A 27,877-nucleotide genomic window follows, 5' to 3' on the forward strand; every position below is an offset into this window, starting at 1 on the left:
CGTGGGAATGGGGAGTATATACATTACATCCCCGGACTCCGCCGGACCCATCCTATAAGCATGTGTCTTAGTTTATGGTGCTTATAGGAGGGGACAAGTTCTCTTTAAAGAGTTTGTATGAGATGGGAATAATGGGTCTGACTGGGCATGAGCTGTGATACCAGATGCTACATACTGACAAGAGTGGCGCTGTTTTAAGATAAAAAGGCCCCTTTTACCCAAATCTCACACATCTTTCTTTCTTACTAGTATAAACCAGACGGCACACAGGATATATTTCTAAGGTTGTTTATTTCCAGTATATACTTTTATTATATCGCTAGTATTATTACACTGTTTTCCTATCACTGTTGTTATAATATCACTAGTTTTATCATTCTACTATTATTATTCCATCACTATTATTACTATTATGCTATTGTTACTCTAACGCTATTATGTTGTATATAAAGCTATCAGACTACTGCTACAATCATTAGACCATTTTTACCCTATCACTAGTATTATAAGGTTACTGTTATTATCAGTGTACTATGGTTTTCTATTACTAATTCTAAGATGTCTAACCCTAACATTGTTGATCCAGAAGAAGGCGAAAAAACCCTGGACACATTCAGCCAATTGGTGACCAGGGAAAAATTCCTTCTTGACCCCGAGAAAAGGCGATCGGTCCTAGAACCCCGGATCAAAGCCTCTGAAAGAATTTACAATTTCCTGTTATATTATTTAACCTACAACTACTATTATTACATTGTTTACATAGAAGGTAATTATTTTTTATAATTACTAGTATTACACTATTATTACGCTTGCTTCTACTATTAATACTCCACTATTAGTAATATTACACTAACCCTAATGCAATAGTTATTGATCCAGAAGAAGGCGAAAAAACCCTGGACACATTCAGCCAATTAGTGACCAGGGAAAAATTCCTTCTTGACCCCAGGAAAAGGCGATCGGTCCTAGAACCCCGGATCAAAGCCTCTAAAGTAATTAACAAATTCCTAGTTAATATTATATTATAAACCTTATTAACACTATTATATTATGATTTTAAGGAGTATTATTACTATTGTTTATAAATACTAATATTACACTATTATCAGTTATATGCTAATACTATTATTATTCCACCATTACTAATATCACACTATACCTGACCCTAAAACTTTAGATCCAGAAGAAGGCGAAAAAACCCTGGACACATTCAGCCAATTGGTGACCAGGGAAAAATTCCTTCTTGACCCCGAGAAAAGGCGATCGGTCCTAGAACCCCGGATCAAATCCCTTCCTACTATTATTGCTGATCTTATTTTTATTATTCTACTATTAATTTATTTTTGTTACTATAATTACTATTATAAAGATTATTATTATATTATTATTACTATTGCTGATGTTACTACAATAGTTCAGAGGTGAAGGGTGCTTCACAGGATCGTCCACATGATGTTCTTCTTGCCCCACATGCGGGGGCTGCCGTGGTGGATGGAGCGCTGCCTGATCCTGCTTCTTCTGAGTGACCGGTCCTGAATCCCTCTCAGTGGGTCAGATGGAACATCACTGCTGGATTCCTGGTCCTCTTCTTCCTCATCCTCAGGATCTTCTTCCTCTCTTTCCTCCTCATCCTCTATGTCCTCCTCTTTTTCTTCCTCTCTTCCCTCCTCCTTCATCTCTTCTTCCTCATCTTTTTTTCCTCTCCTCTTCTTCCTCGTCTTCATCCTCCAGCCCTTCACAGAGCATGCGAGCGATGGCTGCTCTTGCTCGCAGTGCCAACTCTTCCCTTGTTGGTCTTGGTCTGATGACTTCTTTAATAGTTGGCCGATATTGTTTCTGGGCTTCAGGGTTTGTTGGCATGAGGCGCTTAAAAAAGAGTGGATCAGTACATTATGTGCTCAGGTGACTACATATATACATCTCCATGATAGCTGGCACGTTTACTCACCTCCTTCTTGAAGAGAGGGGACGGTAGGAGTTGCATACATTTCATCACCAGTCGGTACTCCTCCGCCGACGTGACGCTGGCATAAGCTGAAGAGAAGGAACAAGCAGATAATGAGCTCAATCATGAATGTAGAGGAAGAGGCACAAAACTGACCAATATATGTAACCTGCTCACTGCTCAGAGTAGGACGTATAAAAGGTCAGTTATCCAAACCGGCTGCAATTACCGATCCCCGGGACAATATGTTTTAGAGAAGTGGTTGTCCAGGTGGGCAATCTTTTATAATCTGAGCTCACCACTAAGGTCAAGTTCACAACTGCTGTGTGCCTTGTGTCCTCACTGCATCAATCAATAAATGTGCCAAACGTATCCATCAGGATCCACTCACCCAACAGAGACCAAAAGAGCCTCCCTTCAGCCTCTGTTCGGTCAGTAGATCTCAGTACCATTTTTGAGTCATGGAATCGTATGGTAAACAACACAACTCAATATACACCTATACAAGAGAAATCTATATATACTACCCTGTATATGTTTTATTAAAGTGGGAGCCTATAAGCTACATATCCCATGGTATTCCTATACATCGGAAGGTATTCCAGCCTTCCATCAGTGGTTTATGTTGGAATCAAATGTACCAGCAGGGCACTTGACTGTATATACCGTCTAATGTACAAACCCTTAAATGTGGCTACACAAGAGGACATAAACCAAAAAAGGAAAACGCCTATCACACCATAATATAAAACAATATCTTTACTGTAATCACAAATTCATGAAATCATAAATGAAAATACTTAACCCATGCAAGGGGGCGCCCCAGACGAAGGCAGCTGTTGTGCCAAAACATGTTGGGTGCACCCTGAACCCTTGCTTGGGTTAATTATTTTGCCCCCTGCCTACCTGTTGTCATGGCCCTGGCAGAGCTATCCCTGACAGCAGATGATAAAGATAATGAAGAGTCTTACCTGATCGAAAGCCGAGGCTGCTAATCTCTGTAGACCACATTGTTTCTGATAATCTGCATCACATCCAAAGCACAAAGAAAAAAGTGGTGAGAAAAGTTCTTCCGGCACAAGTCACTATATGTAATGTGTAACGTACCAAACCCCTGCGCCGGCAATGTGGTTAGTGCTGTGGTCTTACCGCACTGGGGTCAAATTGACTAAACCCCCTGCATACAAGTATATTTGGCGTAAGTCGACGGACAGCACATGGCCCGTTATTGGGCTATGAGTACATGTACATTGACAGATTTTCACACAGATCAATCATCTGCGGTAAAAAAAACTAATTACATGCTGTTTTCCTGTCCATTTCACAGACATGAAATAGCATATGCCAATGCATGTAGGTGTGCTGTGCCCGTTTACATCAGATAGCACATGGACAGCGTGCTGTCTAATGCACGTAGTACCTGAGTCTCTTGGATGCAACTATCATTCATAGCTAGTGTGTGCCTTTCCATCAGACAACATCTGCATTGAGTTTGTATCTTTTTCCTCAATAGGCAGGCTGTTTAAATATAGTATAATGCAATACCATAATATTGCATTATACTGTATGAGCGATCAGAAATCCGCAAGTTCACTTTACCCCACTTACAAATTTTTAGAGCTATGCTGCATATACAGTACTTATATACACAAAGAGCTATGCTGCATATACAGTACATATATACACAGAGCTATGCTGCATATACAGTACATATATACACAGAGCTATGCTGCATATACAGTACATATATACACAGAGAGCTATGCTGCATATACAGTACATATATACACAGAGAGCTATGCTGCATATACAGTACATATACACACAGAGCTATGCTGCATATACAGTACATATATACACACAGAGCTATGCTGCATATACAGTACATATATACACACAGAGCTATGCTGCATATACAGTACTTATATACACACAGAGCTATGCTGCATATACAGTACATATATACACAGAGCTATGCTGCATATACAGTACATATATACACAGAGAGCTATGCTGCATATACAGTACATATATACACAGAGAGCTATGCTGCATATACAGTACATATATACACAGAGAGCTATGCTGCATATACAGTACATATATACACACAGAGCTATGCTGCATATACAGTACATATATACACAGAGCTATGCTGCATATATAGTACATATATACACACAGAGCTATGCTGCATATACAGTACATATACACACAGAGCTATGCTGCATATATAGTGCTTACCGTATATACCGGCGTATAAGGCGACGGGGCGTATAAGACGACCCCCCAACTTTCACCTTATACGCCGGTAATACAGTGGAGAAAAAAAAAATCATTACTCACCTCCCCCGGCATTCTGTCGCGCTCCGGCAGGATGTCGCTCGCTCCGGCAGGATGTCGCTCGCTCCTCGTCCCCGCCACAGCATTGCTTTCTGAATGTGGGGCTTGAAATCCCCGCCTCCAGAAAGCTAATACACACGCCGTCAGCCAGTTACAGACATTCAATGACATCATTGAATGGCTGTGATTGGCTAAAACACACGTGGCTTCAGCCAATCACACTATTCAATGACATCATTGAATGGGTGTGATTACTAACACACGTGCGCCTTCAGCCAATCACAGCCATTCAATGAGGTCATTGAATGGCTGTAACTGGCTGACGGCGTGTGTATTAGCTTTCTGGAGGCGGGGATTTCAAGCCCCGCATTCAGAAAGCAATGCTGCACCGGGGACGAGGAGCGAGCGACATCCTGCCGGAGCGCGACAGAACGCCGGGGGAGGTGAGTAATGATTTTTTTTTTTTTACACTTTTTTTTTTGTATTACCGGCGTATAAGACGACCCCCAACTTCAGAGCAGATTTTTCGGGGTTCAAAAGTCGTCTTATACGCCGGTATATACACAGAGCTATGCTGCATATACAGTACATATATACACAGAGAGCTATGCTGCATATACAGTACATATATACACAGAGCTATGCTGCATATACAGTACATATATACACACAGAGCTATGCTGCATATAAAGTACATATATACACAGAGCTATGCTGCATATACAGTACATATATACACAGAGCTATGCTGCATATACAGTACATATATACACACAGAGCTATGCTGCATATACAGTACATATATACACACAGAGCTATGCTGCATATACAGTACATATATACACACAGAGCTATGCTGCATATACAGTACATATATACACAGAGCTATGCTGCATATACAGTACTTATATACACAGAGCTATGCTGCATATATACACAGAGCCATGCTGCATATACAGTACATATATACACAGAGCTATGCTGCATATACAGTACATATATACACAAAGCTATGCTGCATATACAGTATATATATATATACACACAGAGCTATGCTGCATATACAGAGTACTCATATACACAGAGCTATGCTGCATATACAGTACATATATACACAGAGCTATGCTGCATATACAGTACATATATACACAGAGCTATGCTGCATATACAGTACATATATACACAAAGCTATGCTGCATATACAGTATATATATATACACACAGAGCTATGCTGCATATACAGAGTACTCATATACACACAGCTATGCTGCATATACAGTACTTATATAAGTTTTACAGGACATTATTTGGTACATTAAATGGTAACATTAAAAACTATAACCGCCATGAAAAAAAAATAAAACGACAAAAAAATAGGAACATTATGACACTTAGAAGTGGGAGACACAAAACATGAAAATGAAGAGGCAAATAATGGCTGTGTCCTCAAGGGGTTAAAGATGGGTTCCTGCTCTGTAAGACTGAGCGACCCTGTATTACATGACACCCAGTTATTTACATGAGCACCATGTAGTGCTACACTAATCCTGCTGGGGGCAGTCACCTGGTGATAGCTGCAGGATCCATGTAATCAACTGATCACCAGCAGGTCTGTGCTATGAAAGGAGGGAACCCTGTGAATGGCACTAGGGGGCGCTATCCTCATATAATCAGATCATGTTAGTATACCGGACCCCCACCGTTGTCGGAGTAGGAGAGCTCAATGCCAATTGATTTAAGGAGGTTCATGAGCTCCATAGCGCCCTCAGAAGTTTAGAAAGTGACTGCGACCCCCTGTTCATAGCACACCTAAAATACGAGACCCCACAAAATAAGTGGTATAGAGACAAAAATATTTGTTCATTACATAACCGCCCCGGCTCCACCCACAAGTCCTTATACCGGAGACGTCTTTGGGTTACATTACAGGGAGATAATACAACAGAGCCAGCAGGAACTTTCCAGAACTCTGAATTAAAGGGGTTGTGCCAAGCTATAAAGAGCCCCCTCTCCACAGGATCCACAGGAGGGGGTAACTTTATGATCAGCGGGGGTCTGACTGCTGGGAAACCCACCGATCCCAAGAACACAGTTCTGGTCAGTCCCTGAGTGAATGGAGCCATCGGCCCCCCACTGATAATTTGGGATAAACTTATACCTTGGCACAACCCCTTAGAACATAGAAGAGACATCATTCCATTACCTGAGATCACGCAGAAACGTGCGGTTGTCCGTCGTCACTCACTGCTGAGCTCTAACAGACTGAGCACAAGTGACAGTTGGAAGACTTTCAAACACCAATGCTGCGATCCTATTGGTCGGTCACTGATGCTGTCGCCATGGTGACAGATGTAACTGCAGATTCACTATATGGATATCCTTATATAAAAGGCGTCACATTTAATGCTTTAACTACTGGAAATTTTTTGAGTTTCCGTTTTTTTCATCTCCTCTATCCAAGAGCTAGAACTGTTTTATTTTACAACTCATCACTTTCTGCTGGTTTGGTTTTGCAGGACAAGTTGTACTTTTTAATGGTAACATTTAATGTGCCGTATAATATATACATTTTTCAGTGGGGTGAAATGGAAAATAATGCCTACATACCATTTCGAGGGGGGTTGGGGGTTGGAGGAGGTTGCTCTTGTAGTGTACATAGTGACTTAAAAATGACCTTAACTTCATTCTATATGTCAGTACCATTACAGCGATTCTATATTTATAGAGTTTTTTTTAGGTTTTACTACTTTTTAAAAAAAAAATCCCTTTTTTTGAAAAAGAAAGATGCTTTCTGTAGTTATATTCTGAGCCCCCCGACACCTGTACTCTTCCATCGATGGGGTGTGAGGACTTGTTTTCTGCAGAGCGAGCCGTAGTTTTGAATGCTACCATTTTTGAGTACAAACAACTTTTCATCAGTTTTTATTTATTTTTATTGTGCAGTGGGGTGACCAAAAATGCTATTTCGGCATTATGTATTTTTCTTTTTTGACAGTGTTTACTGTGTGAGATAAAAAATGTGATACTTAGAAAGTTCAGGCTTTTTCAGATGCGGTGACAATTGTGTTTATTTTTTATCATTTTGTGGAAAAATGAGAAAAGGATTTTTTTTTTTAATTTTCCACTTATTTTTTTTTACATTTTATTTCACTTAAATTGTACATTTTTTTGTGTTCTTAAGGGACATGAACTTGCAATTGTTTAATCACTTCTACAATATACTGCAATACTTCAGTACTGCAGTATATTGTACTTTTTACATTTACATATTAAGGCCAGCAAAGGCAAGGATTAATATGAATAAAGGGGTTGTCCCAGATGTACCACCTCTGCATAACCCCTTTCCCATGCACTAACATACCAAACTGTCTACCCTGGTGTCAGAGACAAAAAGTATTTGCATTCTGCAGCCAGATGTCTCTTATGTGTATCTGACAATTTCTGCACACAGTTCCTGTTTTTCATGCATAAGGGTCTCCACACAAGGACCAGTGCTGTGTGCTTGCCCCCAGGTTAAAATTTGGCAGCCAGCCCCTGAGTGTCATTCTAATGCAAAGGAAACCTCTTTGACCAGTGTGTATGGCTGTTGTAGCATAACAACCTGGAAGCATTCCTGTGTGACTGGCATCCTAGAGATCGCTAGAGGGTCTTCATAGGTACATCTAGATTTCTCCACGGCTAATGAGTCATGTGACCACAATGCACAACTTGGACTTCTAAATTGAATAGCTGCTACTGGTAGATTCTCCTTGTATAGCTGCTTCTCGATTGGTCTGTGAATGAGAGATGAGATTTATTAAAACTAGTGCATTAAAAACGCAGATGATTGGCCCACAGCAACCAGATCAGCACTTACTGTTCAGAGGCCTTGGGCCCTTTGGAAGGGTTGTTATAGGCAACGGCTCCATTATTTATTTCAACGGTTTTGATAAAAGCTTTTTTAGATTACTGATTTAATTTACTATCATTTCTGCTCAGCCACAGTGGATACACACATCCAAACCTGCATGTGTAGCTATATCCCAGGCCATCCAACAGGGGGCAGTGAAGGCTGCAAATTATTTTATTCATCAATCTGAATTTTTTACACTACAGGTATAGAGGATATATGTTTGATTAGTGGGGTCTACTATTTATCAGAAGAACAGGGTCCCATGCACCTCTTGAATAAATAAAGCAGCAGTCAGGCAAATGCTGGGGACTGCTAGGCACCTATATTGGACTATGTTCAGTAGTCAAATTAAGATGAATATGGCCCCTTAACTACAAGATTATACCTACTTTAATACTGCCCCCTATGTACAAGTATATAACTTCTATAATACTGCTCCTAAGTGCAAGAATATAACTACTATAATACTGCCCCCTATGTACAAGAATATAACTACTATAATACTGCTCCCTATGTACAAGAATATACCTATTATAATACTGCCCCCTATGTACAAGAATATAACTACTATAATACTGCCCCCTATGTACGAGAATATAACTACTATAATACTGCCCCCTATGTACAAGAATATAACTACTATAATACTGCCCCCTATGTGCAAGAATATAACTACTATAATACTGCCCCCTATGTGCAAGAATATAACTACTATAATACTGCTCCTATGTGCAAGAATATAACTACTATAATACTGCTCCTATGTGCAAGAATATAACTACTATAATACTGCTCCTATGTGCAAGAATATTACTACTATAATACTGCCCCCTATGTACAAGAATATAACTACTATAATACTGCCTCCGATATACAAGAATATAACTACTATAATACTGCCTCCGATATACAAGAATATAACTACTATAATACTGCCCCCTATGAACAAGAATATAACTACTCTACTACTGCTCCTATGTACAAGAATATAACTACTATAATACTGCCTCCTATGTACAACAATATAACTACTATAATACTGTCCCCTATGTACAACAATATAACTACTGTACTACTGCTCCCTATGTACAAGAATATAACTACTATAATACTGCTCCCTATATACAAGAATATAACTACTATAATACTGCCCCTATGTACAAGAATATAACTACTCTACTACTGCTCCTATGTACAAGAATATAACTACTCTACTACTGCTCCTATGTACAAGAATATAACTGCTCTACTACTGCTCCTATGTACAAGAATATAACTACTATAATACTGTCCCCTATGTACAACAATATAACTACTATAATACTGTCCCCTATGTACAAGAATATAACTACTATAAAACTGCCCCCTATGTACAAGAATATAACACTGCTCCTATGTACTAGAATATAACTACTATAATACTGCTCCCTATGTACAAGAATATAACTACTATAATACTGCCCCCTATGTACAAGAATATAACTACTATAATACTGCTCCCTATGTACAAGAATATACCTATTATAATACTGCCCCCTATGTACAAGAATATAACTAATACTGCTCCTATGTACAAGAATATAACTACTATAATACTGCCCCCTATGTACAAGAATATAACTACTAAAATACCGCCCCCTATGTACAAGAATATAACTACTCTACTACTGCTCCCTATGTACAAGAATATAACTACTATAATACTGCTCCTATGTACAAGAATATAACTACTGTAATACTGCTTCTATGTACAAGAATATAACTACTGTAATACTGCTTCTATGTACCAGAATAAAACTACTATAATACTGCTTCTATGTACAAGAATATAACTATTATAATACTGCTTCTATGTACAAGAATATAATTACTATAATACTGCCCCCTATGTACAAGAATAGAACTACTATAATACTGCTCCCTATAAACAAGAATATAACTACTATAATACTGCCTTCTATGTACAAGAATATAACTACTATAATACTGCCCCCTATGTACAAGAATATAACTACTATAATACTGCCCCCTATGTACAAGAATATAGCTATTATAATACTGCCCCCTATGTACAAGAATATAGCTATTATAATACTGCCCCCTATGTACAAGAATATAACTACTCTACTACTGCTCCCTATGTACAAGAATATAAGTACTATAATACTGCTCCTATGTACAAGAATATAACTACTATAATACTGCTTCTATGTACAAGAATATAACTACCATAATACTGCTTCTATGTACAAGAATATAACTACTATAATACTGCCCTCTATGTACAAGAATATAACTAGTATAATACTGCCCCCTATGTACAAGAATATAACTACTATAATACTGCCCCCTATGTACAAGAATACAACTACTATAATACTGCCCCCTATGTACAAGAATACAACTACTATAATACTGCCCACTATGTACAAGAATATAACTACTATAATACTGCTCCCTATGTACAAGAATATAACTACTATAATACTGCTCCCTATGTACAAGAATATAACTACTATAATAATGCTCCCTATGTACAAGAATATAACTACTATAATACTGCTGGCTATGTACAAGAAGATAACTACTATAATACTGCTCCCTATGTACAAGAATATAACTACTATAATACTGCTGCCTATATACAAGAATATAACTACTATAATACTGCTTCCTACGTACAAGAATATAACTACTATAATAATGCTCCCTATATACAAGAATATAACTACTATAATACTGCCTTCTATGTACAAGAATATAACTACTATAATACTGCCTTCTATGTACAAGAATATAACTACTATAATACTGCTTCTATGTACAAGAATATAACTACTATAATACTGCCCCCCTATGTACAAGAATATAACTACTAACATACTGCTCCTATGTACAAGAATATAACTACTATAATACTGCCCCTATGTACAAGAATATAACTACTATAATACTGACTAATATGTACAAGAATATAGCTACTATAATACTGCCCCCTATGTACAAGAATATAACTACTATAATACTGCTGCCTATGTACAAGAATATAACTACTATAATACTGCTCCCTATGTACAAGAATATAACTACTATAATACTGCCGCCTATGTACAAGAATATAACTACTATAATTCTGCCCCCTATGTACAAGAATATAACTACTATAATACTGCTGCCTATGTAGAAGAATATAACTACTATAATACTGCTGCCTATATAAAAGAATATAACTACTATAATACTGCTGCCTATATACAAGAATATAACTACTATAATACTACTTCCTACGTACAAGAGTATAACTACTATAATACTGCCCCCCTATGTACAAGAATATAACTACTATAATACTGCCCCCCTATGTACAAGAATATAACTACTATAATACTGCCTCTTACGTACAAGAATATACCTACTATAGTACTGCCCTCTATGTACAAGGATATAACTACTATAATACTGCCCCCTATGCACAAGAATATAACTACTATAATACTGCCCCCTATGTACAAAGAATATAACTACTATAATACTAGCTCCTATGTACAAGAATATAACTACTATAATACTGCCCCTATGTACAAAAATATAACTACTATAATACTGGCCCCTATGTACAAGAATATAACTAGTATAATACTGCCCCCTATGTACAAGAATATAACTACTATAATACTGCCCCCTATGTACAAGAATACAACTACTATAATACTGCCCCCTATGTACAAGAATACAACTACTATAATACTGCCCACTATGTACAAGAATATAACTACTATAATACTGCTCCCTATGTACAAGAATATAACTACTATAATACTGCTCCCTATGTACAAGAATATAACTACTATAATAATGCTCCCTATGTACAAGAATATAACTACTATAATACTGCTGGCTATGTACAAGAAGATAACTACTATAATACTGCTCCCTATGTACAAGAATATAACTACTATAATACTGCTGCCTATATACAAGAATATAACTACTATAATACTGCTTCCTACGTACAAGAATATAACTACTATAATAATGCTCCCTATATACAAGAATATAACTACTATAATACTGCCTTCTATGTACAAGAATATAACTACTATAATACTGCCTTCTATGTACAAGAATATAACTACTATAATACTGCTTCTATGTACAAGAATATAACTACTATAATACTGCCCCCCTATGTACAAGAATATAACTACTAACATACTGCTCCTATGTACAAGAATATAACTACTATAATACAGCCCCTATGTACAAGAATATAACTACTATAATACTGCTGCCTATGTACAAGAATATAACTACTATAATACTGCTCCCTATGTACAAGAATATAACTACTATAATACTGCCGCCTATGTACAAGAATATAACTACTATAATTCTGCCCCCTATGTACAAGAATATAACTACTATAATACTGCTGCCTATGTAGAAGAATATAACTACTATAATACTGCTGCCTATATAAAAGAATATAACTACTATAATACTGCTGCCTATATACAAGAATATAACTACTATAATACTACTTCCTACGTACAAGAGTATAACTACTATAATACTGCCCCCCTATGTACAAGAATATAACTACTATAATACTGCCCCCCTATGTACAAGAATATAACTACTATAATACTGCCTCTTACGTACAAGAATATACCTACTATAGTACTGCCCTCTATGTACAAGGATATAACTACTATAATACTGCCCCCTATGCACAAGAATATAACTACTATAATACTGCCCCCTATGTACAAAGAATATAACTACTATAATACTAGCTCCTATGTACAAGAATATAACTACTATAATACTGCCCCTATGTACAAAAATATAACTACTATAATACTGGCCCCTATGTACAAGAATATAACTACTATAATACTGGCTCCTATGTACAAGGATATAACTACTAAAATACTGCCCCCTATGTACAACAATATAACTACTCTACTACTGCTCCTTATGTACAAGAATATAACTACTATAATACTGCTCCTATGTACAAGAATATAACTACTGTAATACTGCTTCTATGTACAAGAATATAGCTACTATAATACTGCTTCTATGTACAAGAATATAACTACTATAATACTGCTTCTATGTACAATAATATAACTACTATAATACTGCTTCTATTTACAAGAATATAACTACTATAATACTGCCCCCTATGTACAAGAATATAACTACTATAATACTGCTCCCTATAAACAAGAATATAACTACTATAATACTGCCTTCTATGTACAAGAATATAACTACTATAATACTGCCTTCTATGTACAAGAATATAACTACTATAATACTGCCCCCTATGTACAAGAATATAACTACTATAATACTGCCCCCTATGTACAAGAATATAACTATTATAATACTGCCCCCTATGTACAAGAATATAACTACTCTACTACTGCTCCCTATGTACAAGAATATAAGTACTATAATACTGCTCCTATGCACAAGAATATAACTACTATAATACTGCTTCTATGTACAAGAATAAAACTACTATAATACTGCTTCTATGTACAAGAATATAACTACTATAATACTGCCCCCTATGTACAAGAATATAACTACTATAATACTGCTCCCTATAAACAAGATTATAACTACTATAATACTGCCCCCTATGTACAAGAATATAACTACTATAATACTGCCCCCTATGTACAAGAATACAACTACTATAATACTGCCCCCTATGTACAAGAATATAACTACTATAATACTGCTCCCTATGTACAAGAATATAACTACTATAATACTGCTCCCTATGTACAAGAATATAACTACTATAATAATGCTCCCTATGTACAAGAATATAACTACTATAATACTGCTGGCTATGTACAAGAATATAACTACTATAATACTGCTCCCTATGTACAAGAATATAACTACTATAATACTGCTGCCTATATACAAGAATATAACTACTATAATACTGCTTCCTACGTACAAGAATATAACTACTATAATAATGCTCCCTATGTACAAGAATATAACTACTATAATACTGCTGCCTATGTACAAGAATATAACTACTATAATACTGCCTTCTATGTACAAGGATATAACTACTATAATACTGCTTCTATGTACAAGAATATAACTACTATAATACTGCTGCCTATATACAAGAAAATAACTTCTATAATACTGTCCCCCTATGTACAAGAATATAACTACTAACATACTGCTCCCTATGTACAAGAATATAACTACTATAATACTGCCCCTATGTACAAGAATATAACTACTATAATACTGACTAATATGTACAAGAATATAACTACTATAATTCTGCTGCCTATGTACAAGAACATAACTACTATAATACTGCCCCCTATGTACAAGAATATAACTACTATAATACTGCCCCCTATGTACAAGAATATAACTACTATAATACTGCTGCCTATATAAAAGAATATAACTACTATAATACTGCTGCCTATATACAAGAATATAACTACTATAATACTACTTCCTACGTACAAGAGTATAACTACTATAATACTGCCCCCCTATGTACAAGAATATAACTACTATAATACTGCCCCCCTATGTACAAGAATATAACTACTATAATACTGCCCCCCTAAGTACAAGAATATAACTACTATAATACTGCCCCCCTACGTACAAGAATATAACTACTATAATACTGCCTCTTACGTACAAGAATATACCTACTATAGTACTGCCCTCTATGTACAAGGATATAACTACTATAATACTGCCCCCTATGCACAAGAATATAACTACTATAATCCTGCTCTTATGTACAAGAATATAACTACTACAGTATTGCCCCCTATGTACAAGGATATAACTACTATAATACTGCCTCCTATGTACAATAATATACCTACTATAGTACTGCCCCCTATGTACAAGAATATAACTACTATAATACTGCCCCCTATGTACAAGACTATAACTACTATAATACTGCCCCCTATGTACAAGAATATAACTACTATAATACTGCCCCCTATGTACAAGAATATAACTACTATAATACTGCCCCTATGTACAAGAATCTAACTACTATAATACTGCCCCCTATGTACAAGAATCTAACTACTATAATACTGCCCCCTATGTACAAGAATATAACTACTATAATACTGCCCCCTATGCACAAGAATATACATACTATAATACTGACCCCTATGCACAAGAATATACATATTATAATACTGACCCCTATGCACAAGAATCTAACTACTATAATACTGGCTCCTATATACAAGAATATAACTACTATAATGCTGCCCCCTATGTACAAGAATATAACTACTATAATACTGCCCCCTATGTACAAGAATATAACTACTATAATACTGGCTCCTATGTACAAGAATATAACTACTATAATACTGCCCCCTATGTACAAGAATATAACTACTATAATACTGCTCCCTATGTACAAGAATATAACTACTATAATACTGGCTCCTATGTACAAGAATATAACTACTATAATACTGCCCCCTATGTACAAGAATATAACTATTATAATACTGCCCCCTATGTACAAGAATATAACTACTCTACTACTGCTCCCTATGTACAAGAATATAACTACTATAATACTGCCCCCTATGTACAAGAATATAACTACTATAATACTGCTTCTATGTACAAGAATAAAACTACTATAATACTGCTTCTATGTACAAGAATATAACTACTATAATACTGCCCCCTATGTACAAGAATATAACTACTATAATACTGCTCCCTATAAACAAGATTATAACTACTATAATACTGCCCCCTATGTACAAGAATATAACTACTATAATACTGCCCCCTATGTACAAGAATACAACTACTATAATACTGCCCCCTATGTACAAGAATATAACTACTATAATACTGCTCCCTATGTACAAGAATATAACTACTATAATACTGCTCCCTATGTACAAGAATATAACTACTATAATAATGCTCCCTATGTACAAGAATATAACTACTATAATACTGCTGGCTATGTACAAGAATATAACTACTATAATACTGCTCCCTATGTACAAGAATATAACTACTATAATACTGCTGCCTATATACAAGAATATAACTACTATAATACTGCTTCCTACGTACAAGAATATAACTACTATAATAATGCTCCCTATGTACAAGAATATAACTACTATAATACTGCTGCCTATGTACAAGAATATAACTACTATAATACTGCCTTCTATGTACAAGGATATAACTACTATAATACTGCTTCTATGTACAAGAATATAACTACTATAATACTGCTGCCTATATACAAGAAAATAACTTCTATAATACTGTCCCCCTATGTACAAGAATATAACTACTAACATACTGCTCCCTATGTACAAGAATATAACTACTATAATACTGCCCCTATGTACAAGAATATAACTACTATAATACTGACTAATATGTACAAGAATATAACTACTATAATTCTGCTGCCTATGTACAAGAACATAACTACTATAATACTGCCCCCTATGTACAAGAATATAACTACTATAATACTGCCCCCTATGTACAAGAATATAACTACTATAATACTGCTGCCTATATAAAAGAATATAACTACTATAATACTGCTGCCTATATACAAGAATATAACTACTATAATACTACTTCCTACGTACAAGAGTATAACTACTATAATACTGCCCCCCTATGTACAAGAATATAACTACTATAATACTGCCCCCCTATGTACAAGAATATAACTACTATAATACTGCCCCCCTATGTACAAGAATATAACTACTATAATACTGCCCCCCTACGTACAAGAATATAACTACTATAATACTGCCTCTTACGTACAAGAATATACCTACTATAGTACTGCCCTCTATGTACAAGGATATAACTACTATAATACTGCCCCCTATGCACAAGAATATAACTACTATAATCCTGCTCTTATGTACAAGAATATAACTACTACAGTATTGCCCCCTATGTACAAGGATATAACTACTATAATACTGCCTCCTATGTACAATAATATACCTACTATAGTACTGCCCCCTATGTACAAGAATATAACTACTATAATACTGCCCCCTATGTACAAGACTATAACTACTATAATACTGCCCCCTATGTACAAGAATATAACTACTATAATACTGCCCCCTATGTACAAGAATATAACTACTATAATACTGCCCCTATGTACAAGAATCTAACTACTATAATACTGCCCCCTATGTACAAGAATCTAACTACTATAATACTGCCCCCTATGTACAAGAATATAACTACTATAATACTGCCCCCTATGCACAAGAATATACATACTATAATACTGACCCCTATGCACAAGAATATACATATTATAATACTGACCCCTATGCACAAGAATCTAACTACTATAATACTGGCTCCTATATACAAGAATATAACTACTATAATGCTGCCCCCTATGTACAAGAATATAACTACTATAATACTGCCCCCTATGTACAAGAATATAACTACTATAATACTGGCTCCTATGTACAAGAATATAACTACTATAATACTGCCCCCTATGTACAAGAATATAACTACTATAATACTGCTCCCTATGTACAAGAATATAACTACTATAATACTGGCTCCTATGTACAAGAATATAACTACTATAATACTGCCCCCTATGTACAAGAATATAACTACTATAATACTGCTCCCTATAAACAAGAATATAACTACTATAATACTGCCTTCTATGTACAAGAATATAACTACTATAATACTGCCCCCTATGTACAAGAATATAACTACTATAATACTGCCCCCTATGTACAAGAATATAACTACTATAATACTGCTCCCTATGTACAAGAATATAACTACTATAATACTGCTCCCTATGTACAAGAATATAACTACTATAATAATGCTCCCTATGTACAAGAATATAACTACTATAATACTGCTGGCTATGTACAAGAATATAACTACTATAGTACTGGTTCCTATGTACAATAATATAACTACTATAATACTGCCCCCTATGTACAAGAACTTAACTACTATAATTCTGCCCCCTATGTACAAGAATATAACTACTATAATAATGCTCCCTATGTACAAGAATATAACTACTATAATACTGCTGGCTATGTACAAGAATATAACTACTATAATACTGCCCCCTATGTACAAGAATATAACTACTATAATACTGCCTCTTACGTACAAGAATATACCTACTATAGTACTGCCCCCTATGTACAAGAACATAACTACTATAATATTGCCTCCTATGTAAAAGGATATACCTACTATAGTATTGCCCCCTATGTACAAGGATATAACTACTATAATACTGCCCCCTATGTACAAGGATATAACTACTATAATACTGCCTCCTATGTACAAGAATATAACTACAATACTGCCCCCTATGTACAAGAATATAACTACTATAATACTGTCCCCTATGTACAAGAATATAACTACTATAATACTGCCCCCTATGTACAAGAATATAACTACTATAATACTGCCTCCTATGTACAAGAATATAACTACTCTAATACTGCTCCTATGTACAACAATATAACTACTATAATACTGCCTCCTATGTACCAGAATATAACTACTATAATACTGCCTCCTATGTACAACAATATAACTACTATAATACTGCTCCTATGTACAACAATATAACTACTATAATACTGCCCCCTATGTACAAGAATATAACTACTATAATACTGCCTCCTATGTACAAGAATATAACTACTCTAATACTGCTCCTATGTACAACAATATAACTACTATAATACTGCCCCTATGTACAAGAATATAACTACTCTAATACTGCTCCTATGTACAACAATATAACTACTATAATACTGCCTCCTATGTACAAGAATATAACTACTATAATACTGCTCCCTATGCACAAGAATATAACTACTATAATACTGCCCCCTATGTACAAGAATATAACTACTATAATATGTACGTAAGGACTCCCCCGAGGTGAATGTGTTGTGCGCTATAACCTGCAGGACAGTCTACGGCCACTTCTTCTTTCTTGATGAAACAATTGGGGATTTCGTACCTGGACGCTACGGATATGGCTTCAGCCGCAGCTGGAACAGGAAATCCCAGGGTTCATCTTCCAACAGGACGGGTGAAGTGAGAAGTCAGCTCGATAGGCGACTACCAAACAGATGGGTTGGTCAGGCACATGGTGACGTCAGTGAACTGCTTCCTTGGCCTCCACGTTCCCCGGACCTTCCCTTGTATTTCTCTGGGGGAGTGTTACTGTTTATATGCCCCCCTTATCACCCACTATGTGTGATCAGTGGCATCACGGAAGCCATCGCATCAGTCGTGATTTGCTACAACATGTATGATCGGGCTCACACGGCCAAAAGCGTTAAGTGCCACAGGGCTCCTGCAGCGCTTTACTGGCCGTGATCCTATGTACGTCTGCATATGGCGGCAAAATTGCACTGTGAATGGGCTTGTACTCACGCAGGCAGTCATGAAGAGTACACCTTGTATTTTTTTTTTTGTTTATATTACCTATAGCGTTGCATATGGGCGGCGTGTATACGCATCATCGCTAAGCAATATAATTGCATACGGGTGCGGGTATATACTCAACAGGGAACAATGGTCTTCCCGCCACGAGGTTTAAATAAAGTGTTAATCTTTCTTCTCCGAAGTATTAGGATTTTGGTGTAGTAGAGAACTCTGATTCCAGCCACTGTAGCAGGATGCCGGCAGATTTAGTACTTTCCTATCACCACAAAATAAAGTGCACCAAATACGGTGAACTTCACACAATTCATCAGATGGCTGATAAAGCATATTCCTGCAGCGGCTCTTAGTAAGGCTACTTGGGAGCATCTGCCATTCACGTTGGAGTTGTCTGAATGCAGCCCATGTGTGGGAACATCCACATAACATGAACTACTCACTTTGATGAATGAAATGTGCAACTTTCTTGAAGTTGTCTTCTCGGAATCCTCGGGAAGGCCACTGGGATGAAGAGCCCTCTTGTCACCTGCCGAGGGCACAGGTAGCGGAAAACATTCATCAATGACATGGTGCAGTCTGCGTGGCTTAGAAAGACTTCAAAATAGATTTCACATCCGAACCTCTGACTGACATTAATCAGGTTTAGTTCCTCATGAATCCACAGGATACGGATCCGCTGCCCCGTTTCCATAGTTGTATCACTTACTTCACACCTCCAATAGAGCTGCACTCACCTGGGCAGGTGTTCTTGTTGCAAGCAATGGCGCAGGCTTCAAGGACCTTCTCTGCTCTTCCTCCATCTGTCTTCTTGTTCTTCAGGTCCACGAGGATGAGATGATTATTAGAACCTCCTGTGAAGTGACGGAGCACACATTTATGTCCAGTAATTCTGACAAAACAAGAAGCAGTTAGAGTTGTTTCAACCAAGTTAGAGGGGTTGTCCCACTTCTTGCCATTTGGCTGCAGGAAACAGATAGTTCCGTATACTGCACAGTGACTCGCAGTGATATAGGCCAAGTCTTGAACCATTCAATAAGACTTAGCATGCAGTACCAATCTAGGCCACCGTGCAATGTACAGCGCTGTCTGCCATCTAGAGAGACATACTCCGTGATGTCCCGCGGCGTTCTGGTCCTCTAGGACCTGACGCCGGCGCCAGTGCACAGGGCAAGGAGGCTCAGGAAATTTAAAAACTCTCTACTCCTGGCTAGTATGAGTAGCTGAGAGCAGGGAGCTGTCACCAAGAGCAGCTGTATGCGGTTCTCGGTCACATGATCGCTGCTATCCAATGGATAACAGCGATCATGTAAAAGTTTAAAAAAAGTGTAAAAAAGTTTGTTTCATCTCCCCTCGTGCATCATATCCATGAGGGGAGATGAAATGATATACCTAGGGCCCCCGGATTAATCTGCAGACCTTACCCCGGCATCTGCACACGTGCCCATCTCCAAAATGGTGGACGCATGCACAAAAGCCGTGGATTGCCAGGGTAATCTAAAATCTCCGTGCTCCTGGCTACCAAATATAGCCGAGAGTCTGGAGTTTACACGTGAATGTCGCTATCCAATGGATAACGGCGATCACTTTAATTTAAAAACTAGTTAACGTTTCACTTTCCATCTCTGATCCGATCCATGAGGGGAGTTACGTACCTAAGGTCTCTGGCGAGGTCCTTTGATCTTTATCCGTGGTTCTCTCCCTAGATTTGGCGCATGCACCAGTGCCAAAATTGCAGATGCAAGTGCAGTAGTTGGGGAGGGCCTGGGAAATGTAAAATCTCCTTGCTCCTGGCTACTAAAGGCAGCCGAGAGCCTGTAGCAGTGACCGAGGGCCCCGGTGAGCGGTCTCAGTGGATAATGGCGATCAGGTAAAAGTTAAAAGACAGTTGAAGTTTGATACTTTGTTCGGTTTGGGCCCCGTTGTGTATACAGACATACAATTAGGGCCACAATGGGCATGTCTCTGAAGACAGGACAAACAGGGGGATCCATTTTGGGGTGAAAGTCTTCATTCTGATGCGTGCTGTAAAAAAAAAAAAAATGTTTTTAAAATGACACAATTGCCAAAAAAATGAAAATCACAATTTTTTCCTTTCTGATTTGCTTAGATTTATTCAAAATCTGTGGGGTCAAAATATGCAGTACACCCCTAGAAGAATTCGATAAGGGGTCTAGTTTTCAAAATGGGATCATTTGTGGGGATTCTCTGTCGTTTTGGCTGCTCAAGGGCTCTACAAGTGGACAGTGGGGCCTCAAACAGAATGCCATGCTCTTTCAGTGTTTTACTTTGATTCCCTACATTTGGTATATACACATTTTCTTTTGGGTCCATGTTGTCTTTTTTTGAAGTGCCGCATGCTTAAGGTATGGCGTTTAACATACTTCTCTCTATAGGAAATACACTAAAAACAAAAAAACACTAAAGCCTCTAAAATAAAATCTGTCTCGTCTATTGGGGGACACCGCTTAGGACCATGGGGTATAGCTACTGCCACTAGGAGGCAGACACTAAGCAAGAAAGTGTGAGCTCCTCCTACCAGCTGTTCCCCTCCTGCAGGCACCAAGCTAGCCAGTTTGTACGCAAGCAGTAGGAGCAGCAAGTAGACAAGCGAAAACCATAAACAATGTAACAGAGTTTAGAACCACGTGTTGAAGGGGTGAGCTCTGGGACCTCTTCCTGAGGGCTTATTTACACGAGCGTATATCAGCCGTCGTTTTCATGGCTGGCTGCTACACGCTTTCATCTGAGCACTCCCCCCCCTCCCACTCACCGACTCTGTTTCTCTCCTCCCCTCGAGCGGTTTCAATGGGAGTAGGCAGAACAGGGGAGGAGCTTCACCGACCCTTGTCCATAGCCAGCAATGGGAGTGGGCGGGACAGAGTGTCGCTTAGCTCCGCCCACATCCCACCCACTCCCATTGCAGACACTGGACTGGAGGAGAGAGGCAGAGAGCCGGTGAGGGGAGGGAAGGGGGCAACTGCTTAGATGTAAGCGTATATCGGCTGGGCGTGAAAACCTGACCGGTATACGCTCGTGTAAATAAGCCCTCAGCCTGTGATGTCACATTCATCCGTGCCATGACATTTATATAACTCATTCCCATTCAACTGAATGAAACTGAGCAGCAATACAAGTAACCAGCACTACACACTGCGCAACACTGTGTCTGGTATCCAATAAAGAGGCCGCAGCGCTCACCCAAGCATCGCATCCCCATTAAAAAGCTGATGCCAGAAGTCAGCCCACTCCACTGATTTGACAATATCGAATACCCAGAAAACCCCTTTAAACAAACACCCGATATCACTGGGTGCCACATATTGCTTCATGCTTCCTACAGTTTCTTAGTGGTGGACCTGTTCATGGTGAACAACCCGCTCATTGATGAGCAGCAGTGATTTCTTACATTCCCCCCCGTGTATCGGCACATCTGCTCTGTAAAACATTCCCTTCTATAATATCATAATGCGGAAACTGTAACAAATCTCACCAGTAACAATGTGATAACCGAGCTCTTCCAATGCACTTGCCAACGCCCGGCAATTAGAGAGAACCTGTTTCTGGTACAACCTGAACTCTGGGGTCATCGCTTGTTTTAGTGTCACAGCAATACCTGTAATAGATCACCATGTGGAATATATCTGATGAAACCATAAACGTTTGGTGGGTGGTGGATACACCATAAAGCCCATTTAATGTCGGTGGGTCGTACCTGCAATAGCGTGATTATGGGGTCCACCTTGTAGGCCAGGAAACACAGCTTGATTGATCAGGCTCTCATAATTGTACATCATTTCCTTCCCCGTCTTTGGATCCAGACTGCGGACGCCTGAAGAAATCACATCAGTTCAGCATTCGTAGAAGTCCCTCATTCCATCTCCCTGAGGAGAACAACTCACCCTTCCGGTAAAAGATAACGCCAGCTTGGCAGCCGCGCAGGGTCTTGTGGGTTGTGGTGGTCACAACATCACAGTGTTCAAAAGGAGAAGGCACGACTCCGGCTGCCACCAACCCGCTGATGTGCGCCATGTCAGCCATGAGAATAGCATTGTTTTCATCAGCAATCGCCCTCATCCGAGCATAGTCCAAATCCCGGGAGTAGCAGCTGACGCCTTAGACAGGGAAAGGAAAAATATCACAAGGTTCAAAACTCTTTATTGTAAACTTTTACAACAATACAGGTGACACATTTGATGAATTGATGTAAATCGATGATGGAGGTTGTAGTACTCACCAGCAATGATCAGTTTGGGATGAAACAAGCGGGCATTTTCCTCTAGTTTGTCGCAGTCTATATAACCGGTGTTTGGATTCACCTGTATAAGGCCTCATGTCCACGGGGAAAATCAGGCCCGCTACGGATTCTACATGGAGAATCTGCAGCAGGTCCCTCCTGCCCCGCGGACATGAGGGCTGAAAATAGGAATTTAAAAGAATTAACTCACCCGCAGCGGACCGGGAAGGTCTTCTCTTCCTCACGGCCGGATCTTCTCTTTCGGCCGGCGGATGAACTCGGCACGCCGGTGGCACTTCGCCGGCGTGCCGCGCGCATGCGCCGGGCACATCCGCCGAGCCGACGCAAAAAAGATCCGGTCGTGAGGAAGAGAAGACCCTCCCGGCCCGCTGCGGGTGAGTTAATTCTTATTTTAGGTCTCCCGCGGATCTAGACGGCTTCCATAGGCTTCAATACAAGCCTGCGGGAGACCCGCACGAAAATGGAGCATGGTCCAGATTTTCTCATGCTCCGTTTTTTTTAAAATCCCTTTTATTGACCATCCGCGGGTATTTATCTACCCGCGGGTGGTCAATGCATCCCGGATTTTAATTCTTCTTTTGCCCGTGGACATGAGGCCTAAGAGTGTGAAACGCGGCCGCATAAATCATCTCATAATAGAAGAGCCGTATAGACAGAGTGCATGAAACCACTAAATAAGTCACATACAAGGATGTACTCAGTGTAACGGCCATCACTAGAGCTCTGCAAGGACCCGCTGCAATGGCTGCTTACCTAGTAAGGCATAGATTCAAAGAAGATGGATGTGGTGGAGATTTTCTTCTTGCCAGTCATGAAGCCCCCCATGGGGTAAGATGCCCCTATCAGGCAGGTCCAGTCCCATGATCCGTCCATGAGGCTCTACCAGAGCCGTGTACACTGCAAAGTCTGCAGAGAACCTGAAACCAGAAGATAAAAGTAGAATAAAGTCCATCAGGTGACGGATCCAGCTCTCCACAACACATCCACAATACCCCGGATGTCCACAGCTTCTGGCAACCTTTATTCAGTCAGGAATATGTACAAAAGACCCCCGTCTGTGAGGGAAGTGTAGCCAGCCCTATATAAGTGACGCAGTCACACTGTAGTTTCTGCACAACGCCTGGTGAGGGCGCTGTTGGGCACGGATAAGCAGTGAACAGGACACAGTGCTAGATCAGTGCTGCCGTCACTTCATCCACCAGCGAGGAGCCCAGAGATGGTAAAGTGCTGACCTACATTACCAACATATCACCTGTGTATAAGATCGGAATACTCCCTTAAAGCGACCCTCCAGCCCTGGACAGACGGCCGAGCCGCTATGACTATCTGATGCACATGTGTGTTAGTATGCAGCCGCGGTCTAAGGATGTGCTCACATGTGTGTTAGTATGCAGCCGCGGTCTAAGGATGTGCTCACATGTGTGTTAGTATGCAGCCGCGGTCTAAGGATGCGCTCACATGTGTGTTAGTATGCAGCCGCGGTCTAAGGATGCGCTCACATGTGTGTTAGTATGCAGCCGCGGTCTAAGGATGCGCTCACATGTGTGTTAGTATGCAGCCGCGGTCTAAGGATGCGCTCACATGTGTGTTAGTATGCAGCCGCGGTCTAAGGATGCGCTCACATGTGTGTTAGTATGCAGCCGCGGTCTAAGGATGCGCTCACATGTGTGTTAGTTTGCAGCCGCGGTCTAAGGATGCGCTCACATGTGTGTTAGTATGCAGCCGCAGTCTAAGGATGCGCTCACATGTGTGTTAGTATGCAGCCGCAGTCTAAGGATGCGCTCACATGTGTGTTAGTATGCAGCCGCAGTCTAAGGATGCGCTCACATGTGTGTTAGTATGCAGCCGCAGTCTAAGGATGCGCTCACATGTGTGTTAGTATGTAGCCGCAGTCTAAGGATGCGCTCACATGTGTGTTAGTATGTAGCCGCAGTCTAAGGATGTGCTCACATGTGTGTTAGTATGCAGCCGCAGTCTAAGGATGTGCTCACATGTGTGTTAGTATGCAGCCGCAGTCTAAGGATGTGCTCACATGTGTGTTAGTATGCAGCCGCAGTCTAAGGATGTGCTCACATGTGTGTTAGTATGCAGCCGCAGTCTAAGGATGTGCTCACATGTGTGTTAGTATGCAGCCGCAGTCTAAGGATGTGCTCACATGTGCAGTTGTTCAAACCAGAAGTCAACCAAAATGAAGGAAAAAAAATAATAAGGAAGGGGGGGACTGAACCCGTCTTTACGTCTCTCCTTTTATGAGCCTCACCTGTGTGGGCAACTCTGACCAATCACAGCAGGTGTAGTGTCTTAGACTACCGATGTGTACTAATTCACAGTGTGCAGCAGATAGAGAACCGGTGTGGCCATCTTTGTTTGTCTAGGACTGGAGGGTCACTTTAAGGAGGGTTACATCTAGCTTTAGTTTCTCCACTGAGACTAGTTTCACACAGCTGAGCGATATTTCAGGCAAGGAAACTCGTCCCGATATCACGCTTGTGCGATGTCCCTGCGGATGCTAGGCGTTTCGTGTCATAACTGCCTCCCATAACTTCACTACAGTCGCGATCCAATGGGAAACCTCGCATGGCACGCTGTGTGATCTTTCTGGCCCCATTGAAAACAACGGGTGAGACGTTCTGAGGGAACACCCAATCATAGGACATGCAGCGGGGGAGGAGAACAAAAAAGAAAGAATGTATATTACCCCGGATCAAAAGAACGTAGTTCATAGTCGTGCGAGATTTGTGCGTCTCGCAATACGTGATTTTCTCACCCATGTGAAGGCAGCCTGAATGACACAAATCCCTCCTATACTGTGGAGTGTAACACGGCATAATGCAGGTTTCCATGACATGCAGAATCCATGGAAAGCTGGATGACAACTGCAATGGCCAACATAATAGATTCCATTAGTGGTCAGCGCCCAGCATCTATTACCCGATGTAGAGAACCAAGATACCTTGGAGTTTTGGATGTGCAGCTCATTCTTTAAGACCCTTTTACATGGGAACACACATTTGTCAGAAGGTTTATCTCCCCGATCATCGGCCCGCCTGAATGCGCCCCAATCAGCTGATGAACATTCAGAACGCTCGCTCACCGGCTGACTGGGTCTTTCATGGGGGCATAAAAATGCTCATTCGTTGGCAGGACTTCCTCCGTGTAATTAGGGGGGCGGCTGCTGACAAGAGCTGCTGCTGGTGAAGGATGATCAATATTAGTGACCGGTCGTCCCAATACTAGTGATCCTCCATACCGCGAGCGGCAGAACGAGGACTGACTGGCAGCTATACTGTCAGTCGCTCATTACAGCCAGCAGAGGATCCGTCTTCTGTGTAGAAGCGCCTATAGTGCAGTGAGAGCGCAGCGTCTCGTATGTCTTACCTCTGGATCATTTGTTTCAGGAGGTTCCAGGACGATCTGGTTATGAGATGCCCACAGATCGGCATGCCTGCCATTCATCACCGGGGAGTCGGCCATCATCCTGCCTCAGATACTTCACCCCTGGAACAAAAACAGTTTTAATCCTGCACCATTTCAACATCTTTGCTTGCTGTTAATGAATTGAAGCATTCCTGTTTACTCCCAGAGTTGTATCCGGTCCGAGTAATCCTCTGCGAAGCCGGACCAAACAACCAGGTACCGGGCTCTGAGGGTACAAGGCAAAGCGCTCTTTAACCCCTTAACACTGCAGGGCGCCGGCTGTTTATTACAGTTGACACCCGCCGGTAATGGCTGCAATCAGCCACGCAGCTGATTGGCGCTATTTACCCTTTAAATGCCCTGAACGATGTTCGTTGGTCCCTTATTGCCCCCCTTCCCTCAATGAGATCGCAGGGAGCCGTGTGGGTGTCATGGTAGCTTGAGGTCTTCTGAAAGGACCCAGGGCTGTGTTCACAGAATGCCTATCAAG

General features: G+C 39.7%; 1 pseudogene; it reads right to left on the minus strand.

Moving 5' to 3' along the window:
* Positions 1–293: 293 nt before the first annotated feature.
* LOC136576359 (serine hydroxymethyltransferase, cytosolic-like) lies at positions 294–27,877 on the minus strand (annotated as a pseudogene).

The sequence above is a fragment of the Eleutherodactylus coqui genome, chromosome 8, assembly GCF_035609145.1.
Source record: "Eleutherodactylus coqui strain aEleCoq1 chromosome 8, aEleCoq1.hap1, whole genome shotgun sequence".
In the NCBI taxonomy this organism is placed as follows: Eukaryota; Metazoa; Chordata; class Amphibia; order Anura; family Eleutherodactylidae; genus Eleutherodactylus; species Eleutherodactylus coqui.